At 45.3% G+C, this 9,503-nt stretch overlaps 1 long non-coding RNA gene across 1 annotated transcript in view; it reads right to left on the bottom strand.

Moving 5' to 3' along the window:
- Positions 1-3,279: 3,279 nt before the first annotated feature.
- The window catches only part of LOC122558790, an 8,024-nt gene continuing 1,800 nt past the window's right edge, over positions 3,280-9,503 (bottom strand). The window contains exon 2 of the long non-coding RNA XR_006314252.1: positions 3,280-5,304. This is a non-coding gene — a long non-coding RNA (uncharacterized LOC122558790). The remainder of the gene's footprint in view (positions 5,305-9,503) is intronic.

The following is a 9,503-nucleotide window of genomic DNA, read 5'->3' as shown; positions in this document are numbered from 1 at the left end:
TCCTGGAATTCCCTTCCTAACTGCCCTGTAATTGCATGCACACCAACAACAGTAGCCACACACACAGAGTCATCCCGCACGGAAACCAGACTTTTAACTTCTTTATTTTTTTCTAATTTATTCCTACGACCTATCATGTTGGACTATCTATTTCTTTGCTTTTCTCATTCTTCTTGTCTCCTAAGAATTTGGTCTTAAGTATCAAATCCTTGATCCTACATCCCTTTGTACCTAAGATGGTGCTGTAATGCGGCAACTCTAAAGTTTTCACTGTACACTTGTGAGTACATGTGACAATAAAACTCATTCATTCATATCCTTTGGTCCAACCTATCCATGCTGACCAAGTTTCCCAATCTAAACTAGTCCCACCTGACTGCATTGGCCTATATCCCTCTAAATGTTTCCTGTCCAAGTACCTGTCAAAATGTCTTTTAAATGTTGTAACTGTTCCTGCATCTACAGTTCATTCTACATATCACTGTGTGAAAATGTTACTTCTCAGGTCCCTTTTAAAACTTTCCCCTCTCACCTTAAGAATGTACCCTCTCGTTCTGGACTCCCCGACCCCAGGGAAAAGACTTTGCCTATTTACCCTATCCATGCTCCTCATGATTTTATAAACTTCTATAAGGTCACCCCTCAGCCACCGACGCTCCAGGGAAAACAGCCCCAGCCTATATAACCTCTCCTTATAACTCAAACTCTCCAATCCCTGCAACATCTCGCATGTAAATCTTTTCTGAGCGTGAACTGTACACACTACTCAACCTTTAATGAAACACTTACATTACTACACACAAAGCAAACAAAACAGTCACACAGAGAAATATTAGTGTAATTGAACGCAAGTGAGGTAGAGAGTCAGAGGGACTTCCAGAGCTTGGGACCGAGGTATTACAAGACACAGCCACCAATTATGGAGTGTTAAAATCAGAGGTTCTTAAATGAATGCCAAGACGTTGGAGAGTTGTGGTCCTGCTGGAGATTACAGGAGAAAGGGATTGGCAAACGTAGACACATGTAACCCTGCTCATTAAAAAATAGGTCAAGAAACAGGGAATTATGGAACAGTGAGTCTGATGTTAGTCCTGGGGAAGGTGCACGAGTCAAAGATTTTATAGCAAAGCACTTAGAAAACAGAGATAGGATCTATAAAAGGGAAGTCAAGTTTGACAAATCAACTAGGTTTCTTTGAGGATGTCATTAGTGGAGCTGATCAGGAGGGGCAAGTCGATGCGGCTTTGTTTTGGATTTTCACAAGGCTTTTGACAAAGTCTCACGTAAGAGATTAATGTGTAAAATTTCGATGCACGGGATTGGAGGTAATGTATTGAGGTGGAGAGATTGTTTAACAAACATGAGACAAATATCACAGAATCATAGTACCCCCTAGTGTGGAAGCAGGCCATGTGACCCATCAATAAATGTGAGGTGCTGCATTTTGGAAAGGCAAATCTTACCAGGACTTATACACTTAATGGTAAGGTCCTGGGGAGTGTTGCTGAGCAAAGAGATCTTGGAGTGCAGGTTCATAGCTCCATGAGAATCGCAGGTAGATAGGATAGTGAAGAAGGCCTTTGGTATGCTTTCCTTTATTGGTCAGAGTATTGAGTACAGGAGTTGGGAGGTCATGTTGCAGCTGTACAGGACACTTTTGCAAAATTGCGTGCAACTCTGGTCTCCCTGCCATAGGAAAGATGTTGTGAAACTTGAAAGGGTTCAGAAAAGATTTACAAGGATGTTGCCAGGGTTGGAGAATCTGAGCTATAGGGAGAGGCCGAACAGGCTGGGGCTGTTTTCCCTGGAGTGTCGGAGGCTGAGAGGTGACCTTATAGAGGTTTACAAAATTATGAGGGGTATGGATAGGGTAAATAGGCAAAGTCTGTTCCCTGGGGTCGGGGAGTCCAGAACTAGAGGGCATAGGTTTAGGGTGAGAGGGGAAAGATATAAAAGAGACCTAAGGGGCAACTTTTTCACACAGAGGGTGGTATGTGTATGGAATGAGCTGCCAGAGGATGTGGTGGAGGCTGGTACAACATTTAAAAGGCACCTGGATGGGTATATGAATAGGAAGGGTTAGGAGGGATGTAGGCCAAGTGCTGGCAAATGGGACTAGGTTAGAATATCTGGTCAGCATGGACGAGTTGGACTGAAGGGTCTGTTTCTGTGCTGCACATCTCTATGACTCTATCAAGTCCACACCTACCCTCTGAAGAGGATGCAGAGACACTGCTGTGTGGTTTGGAAAGGCTGTGGGTTGAGTAAATGCATAGCAGATGCAGCATGATGCGATAAGTGAGAGGTTGTAGGGAGGCAGATTACGATTTGAATAATGGTCCTGATACACCAGCCGCTGACAGTTAAGTGCAGGTGTAGCAGGTGGTGACGAAGGCAAACTGTTCCTTGTGAAAAGGTTCGAGCAGAGCAAAAATGTTGCTGCAATTATACCCAGCATTGAGAGGCTGCACCTGGAAACACTGAGAGGAAGATTTGGCCTCCTTATCTCACAATCGATGTGCTTGCATTAGAGGGAGTGGAGTGAAGGTTTACTAGACTGAGTCCTGAGGTGGCAGGACCAACAGCTGGGGAGAGATCGATATGATACAGTTAGGATTTTAATTCACCCGAGTTTCAAAGAACGAGGGAGGGATCTCACAGAAACCTGTCAAATTCTAACAGGACTAGACAGGGAAGATGTTTCTGATGGCACAGGATCCCAGAACCAGGGGTGGCAGTTTAAGAATAAAGGGATAAATTTTTGAGGACTGAGATGTGGGAGAAAGTTTTTCACCCAGAGAGCGCCAAGTTTGTCAAGTTCACTACCAAAGGAGGTGGATAAGTGGTGCTGGAAAAGCACAGCAATTCAGGCAGCATCCCGAGGAAAGGCTGAAACAGTCTGTGTTCACAAGAAGAGCTAGCTGTTGCTCTTGTGGTAAAAGGGATCAAGGGATATGGTGAGGGGGAAGCTGAGGTTGGGGCATTAAATTCAATGGTCAGCGATGATCATATTGAATGGTGCAGCAAGCTCGAGGAGCCGATGGCCTACTCCTGCTCTTCCCTTCTATGCTCCTACAAAAAGCCAAGTGGTACATTGATTACCCTCTGGGGGTTTGGATTAGGAACATGAAAATCGACTTGGCCTGTCTCCCTTCTGATCACAGTGCAGATGATGGAGCAGTGTGCTGTGATAAACGCTGTCCATGTGCGGAGAGATCGTGTGTAGCAAGCACTGCTCAAATAAATTAACAACCAAGCTGTGACACCTAAGACTCGTTATTCAATTGTTGAAAATGTTTTTATTATTTAAATAACTCCTGTCCATACTGTAATCCCGATAGTGAAAAAATCGCAGTACATTTCACAGTCAGAAGTGTCATTTGGAAAATAAATGTAAAACATACAAACAGGTCAAGATATCAAAATCACTCATTCCTAGTTTTCCATTTGGTGTGTGAAAATCTAAGTTTGACAAGGTTAAAAATATATAAATCAATTGCCCAATTCCTCCCCCTCCCCATTTTAAAAATCTAAAACACATGTACTGCCTGTTACGTCCCAAAAAGCTGCTCAATCTCATTGCCACATGACCAGCTCCAAATGATCAGTTCCCAGATATCCCCCTCTCAAGTGGTAATCAGGTCCCATTGTGAAAATACCTCCAACCCCTCCTCACAGAAAGGCCAGGGCGATGCCCTTCCCAAAAACAGATGCAGAGGTGCCAATTAAAAGCAGACAGTTTTAGACAATACAGCACTGACACCAAAAGACACCCGGCTGTGCTGTTGTCAATCAGTGAACCTTGTGCAACGATGGGTATTTCATACTAGACATACTGCAGCACTTCAGCTGTTGACGCTCCTCACCAGTCCGTGACTAGTTCACTGGAAAGGTGTCAATGTAGAGCCTATCGTGCTGTCTACAAAGGAGCCTGATTTTCATCTCTGTGGGGAGGGCCCAGGGCTCTCAGTGAGCAGTGAACAGACAGGGGTTTATGATGAAGCTTGACCTGCCCCTTAACTCTCCTGTTGACAGGAGGATTGCTGTTCCTCCCTGTGCTTTCTGCTGAACATGCCTGGGACTCCACCCGACATGCTCCCAGCCATAATGAAGCCCTCACCACTAGGCTCAGGGAGAGAGAATCTCTCAGTACAAGACCCCCCTGACACATCCATTCCCAAAATGGTGTCTAAAGTCGCTCAGGAAATAACCAATAACAGCTTGGAGTGTTCACAATTGAGAGGCAATCATCCCTTCTGTAGGCCGATGAGCAAGCTTATTGCAGCAAGCTCACTTTCACAAACCCATGGTTAAACTTTAAAGCACCTGGAGGAGCCCAGGAGGAGGCCATCTGGCCCATCAGTCTTGTACTGGTATTTTTGCAGAAAGCTGACCAGTTATTCCCATTCCCTTATGCTTTCCCTGCAGCCCTACAAATTCTCTCCTCTCAAAGCCTGTCCATTGAGTATTCTGAGTCAATCAAGGTTGTCTTTAATTGATTCAATGGTGAGGAGTTGTGAGATTTCTCTAACCCTACACCACCCGCACAGCCTTTATACCTTGAGCTGTTGTTCAAGTGGAGGGTGAAAGCTGATTTCACGTGGTCTAGACATTAACTGGGTAGCTGCAACTCAGTTCCACCACAAAGTCAGATACATCTTTATCTTACACTGCAGGCCGAATGGAGAACAAAGATCCTGCACGTTAATTGCTTCTATATCCAGACCCTTGTTCTCAATTATTAAAAAGCCAAGTTGAATCTTTGAAACATTCTGGAATTCATTCTGAAAAACATTCATTTTTGGATGAAAATTCCAAAGTACAAGAAAGGGTACATACAAAAATTCAAAACATTGGCACGGCAATCGTGTTTAACATAAGAATGAAGACAAATCCAACTTCCTGACAGACCTTTCATAATTCACAGTAAAGGCTTTCTGCTGAAATAGCAGTTTAATTGTTTTTTATGTAAAAACACAGAGCTACTTGAATCAAAAACATCTACCATGTTGATTATTCTTGGTGAATATGAACAACATTGACATCAGGAAGGCGAGAATGCAGCTACAGACGCTGAGATGGCCAAAGACACACCAGCAATATCGTCTCTTATTTTGGTTTTGTTTTCATAACGCTACGCTCGAGATCCGCAGAGGTCCCAAGGCCACCTGTAGAGGCAGCTTCACTCATTGCAGAGGCCGCAGTCTCCCTCAGGCCGAACCAAAGGACACGATGGTCTCCTTCACTGTCTCACAGCCTTCCCCTGTGAAGAGTGTCACAATCCAAGAAGGAAATGGTTCACCCCTACGGGAGAAACAAAACGCTGATAAACAGCAAACAACTGGAGAAACTTTATATCAGCGAAAGGCCGCACTCTGTGCGCATTGTGGAGGGAGCAATTCCTCACACACCATTCCAGAGTACTGGTGGGCAATTCCGCTTGAGAAAGCATCACAACTAAGCTCAGTTTGGCCTCATAGCAGCTCATGTTGACACAGTCCGCTGTTGGCATCTCTGCATTAAAATCCGACCGCAGTGGGAGCAGCTCAAACCCTTACAGTCCATCTCAACAGCAGCTGCTCAGCTGGTGGGAGGAGAGTGCCAGAGACTGGACACAGAGGGAGACTGGTTACTCCCTGCTCTACCTCAGTACTACATTAAAGGGCTACAGCCAGGGTTTGAAGGGGACAGTGGAAATAATATGAATGGTGATATATCAAAATGTTAGGGGGTTTTGTGGTGCAGTGGTGGTGTCCCTACCTCTAGGCTGAAAGACCTGGGTTCAAGTCACACCTGCTCCAAGACGCACAGCAACATCTCTGAACGGGTTAGTTAAAAACACCTATGAACAAAATATTACATGTAAGCCAGAGCTGGCCAATAGAAACCACTAACAAACCACATTTGAGACAACATTAATCTAATTGCATCAACTGCAGGACAGGATGCCTCTCAGACGACTCTGATAAATGTATTTCTTGTTAACAGACCCAAGACAGTCACAACAATCAATACACAGGCACTGAGACTCTCCGCTATTTCATGGACAAATGCATTCAGTTTGTACACTCCAAGCACACAGGAGTGGAGGTAACTGAACTAACAGCATGACCCACCAGCAGTTCCTCGCATTTCCAAGCAGCTCTGAATTGCATCACACCTGCATTGCCAATGTAGCCACATGGAGCTGTTGTACTGGGCAATACTGGCTCCTTTCAAGGCCAGAGATAGGCTTATCAGAGCACTGCCTGGCCTGATTCTGACACATCTGAAATCCACGTCAAAGAGGCTGAGTTGGAGTGGTGACTACCCCAGGCCTTAACAAGCCGAGGGAGAAAGTGAGGACCGCAGAGGCTGGGGAACGGAGTTGAGAGTGCGGCGCTGGAAAAGCACAGCCGGTCAGGCAGCATCCGAGGAGCAGGAGAATCGATGTTTCAGGAATGCTGATGAAGGGCTTATGCCGAAAACATTGACTCTCCTGTTCCTCAGACACTGCCTGACCAGCTGTGCTTTTCCAGCGCCACACTCTCGACCCTAACAATCTGACCCAAGTCCATCCCAGCGCCTGTTAAGCACAACGACAGGAAATAAATTCAGTCTTAACGTTACTTCGAATAGAACAGTCCTCCATTGCTTACAGCACGTTAGCAGGCCATTTATCTGGGTGCAACCCATACAAAACCAGTTGTGTTAAAATTGTGGTCATGTCTCATGTTGAAAATATCTGTTACTGAGGAGCTCCCTGGCCAGCCACTTGTGCCCCAATACTCTCAGATAAAAGCTTCAGTGGTGTTATAAAATAACCTGCATTTATATAGTACCACGAACTTAGTAAAACGATCCAAGGAGTTCTCAGGGGCACAAATAAGACAAAATCTAACAGTGAGCCGCATCAGGAGTTAGTAATACAATGACTGAAAACTTGGTCAAAGAGGTAGATTTCTTTCCTAAGTGCCCTGAAAGACGTGGGGAAGAGAAGGAGAAGTGTGTGAGAGAAAGGGAGCAAGGGAGGGTGTGTGAGTGAGAGAGAGAATATGATAGAGGGACAGAGATAGGGAGAAAGAGAGCGAGGGAGAGTGTTTACAGAACAAATTCCAGAGCTTAGCACCAAGACAGTTAAAGGCACAGCCTCCAGGAGGGAAAACAGGGCTACATAAAAGGAGCAAAAGTATTGCAAAGGTTTGTATGATGGAAAAGTGAGTGATTGGGAGGGAGCAAAAGCAGCTATAGAATCATTAGGCAGAGCCGTCAGCCCTTCAGCCCATCAAGTGCATGCTGGCTCTCCATCCACCAATTCAATCCCATCCTCCCACTCACTCTCGACACATTTATTTGTCTCAAGCGTCAATCCACTCAACCTCCTTTGGAAATTATTGAGTGTTTCTGCTTTCACCAGCTTTTCATGGAGAGCAAGTTCCAGATCTTTGAATAACCATGTTTGTCTGTGCACCCCCTCCACCTCTCCCCCAAAACCTTAAACCCAGGCAGCTGAGTCCTGCACGAGCTAATCTGAGCACCTCATCCTTTTGTTACCTTATCCCAACTGGTCATAATCTTTCCACCTCTACCAGGAAGACAGTGCTACAGAAACTCAGTAGCTCTGGCAGCATCGGTGCAGAGAGAAGCAGAGTTCATGTTTTGAGTACGTGACCCTTCTTCAGCAAGTGAACGCTGCTTCTGTCTGCACAGGTGCTGCCAGAGCTACTGAGTTTCTGCAGCACTTTCTGCTTTTATTTTCATGGTATTTAGAGACAAGCCTGAACTTTCTGAACCTAACCGTGCCACGAACCCTGGTTCCTCATCCATAGAACCATTCTGGATAATCTCATCTCAAGAAGCGTTATTGCCTCAGAGACATCTGAACACACAGCAGCAGGAACAAGGATTTCTACAAATGAGCTGAGGCACAGAGCAGGGGGAGACAGGAACTCAGATCATTTTGCAAACACCGCAAAGTGTCAATTGTTACTGAGCTCTGGTTTCTGCTTTTCCTGTATTAGCTAACAGCAGAACAACAGGCTCCTCTACATAAAGAGCAAAGCGTTCCAATAGAAATGGGAGCTCCAAGCTGGAACGAATCTAATCGAAGGAATATTCAGACCAGCTCTCGGAGGAAGAAAAAACAATCAAAAATCAATCTGGTGACCCTAAAGAAACCGGACGAATGAAATCAAACACTGCAGGTTAACCTGACAGACCCATGCATTTATATTTCAGTCCTATCTCCCCACTGCAGAACGCAGCACCATTGGAATCTCTGGACACGTCCAGGGCCCCCTGAGATAGTGGTGAGGATGAGTGTGGGTTGGACACAAAGCTCAGGGCCACGCAGTGTGTCAGGGAAGAACCAAGAACTTCACGTTTGAGACTGGAGGGTCCATGGGGGGAAAAGGATGAGAGGTTCCTTTTCTGCAGGGAACCACCAGAGGGTCTTTTATTAAGTGACAACTTCAAAGGCCAATTCTCAATCTGCCCGGGGTGGGGTACAGTTTGAGTTGACATTACTTATCCAAGATCACAGTGCCAAACATGAAAAGCTAGAGTTATATAAAACAAGTACATAATTTACACAGGAATATATTAAAAGGACATTATGCTAATTGTATTATTTACTTTCAGGATCATTATTCAGAGTAAGTTCATGTAGCAAAATTCATTCGTTAGTGTGCAACATGCTTCCGAAAAAACTGCCAAGACAAACACAAACCCAATTTTAGTCTCGTTTAGACTCAAAGAGCACAGGAAGGGCTAGTCAGGTCCTTGTGACTGCACTGACCCTGTCAAGGAGCTGTTTCACTGGTGTCACTTTCCTCTAGTCTCTCTCCTCAGCCCTGTGTCTTTCGCCCTGGCTTGTCAGTCCGTTTCTCCAGCAGGCAACTGCATCATCAGAGCTCGGGATGTCTGTGCATTACGTGCATGCAAGGGAAAATGGTCAAAGGGAAGGTGCAGCTGGTCTCTAGTACTCCCAAAGACGTGAGCGAGAGAGACACGGAGACAGAGAGAGAGCGCACGCACGTGACAGCCAGCGGGCAAGAGAGAGAAAACATTGTGTGGGTGAGGAAATGGGACTTTTCTGGACTGTGAAGACTTCTTCGCCTGAACTGCCTGGTGGATAAAGTAACCAGAAAGCAGCCAGTCACTATTGGAATGACAGGCTGGAAAGAAAGAGGGAAGATGCTGGATGTAATGGTGTAAATGTTGACAAGGGACTCACATTGTTTAACACTCACCCTGCTCCATACAGCACAGAACATGGACCTCACACACAGCAAACAAACAGACTGTAAACTTTTACTAAGAACTTCAAGCGAGAAGGACAGACTTTGATAAAAAACCCTACACATACGGACATGAAAGTACAAACTCAATCAAGACATTCATCTAAGTTTCAGTATGCACTTTTTCTACCTTCCTGTTTACTGTAACCTCCAGTGCTACACACCAGTAATCTGATCAGTGCCTCAGGTCTCTGTCCTATCAGTGTGTGCGCGCGTGCGTGTGGG

The sequence above is a fragment of the Chiloscyllium plagiosum genome, chromosome 18 (genome assembly GCF_004010195.1).
Source record: "Chiloscyllium plagiosum isolate BGI_BamShark_2017 chromosome 18, ASM401019v2, whole genome shotgun sequence".
In the NCBI taxonomy this organism is placed as follows: domain Eukaryota; kingdom Metazoa; phylum Chordata; class Chondrichthyes; order Orectolobiformes; family Hemiscylliidae; genus Chiloscyllium; species Chiloscyllium plagiosum.
This window is presented reverse-complemented; position numbering and strand designations above follow the sequence as displayed.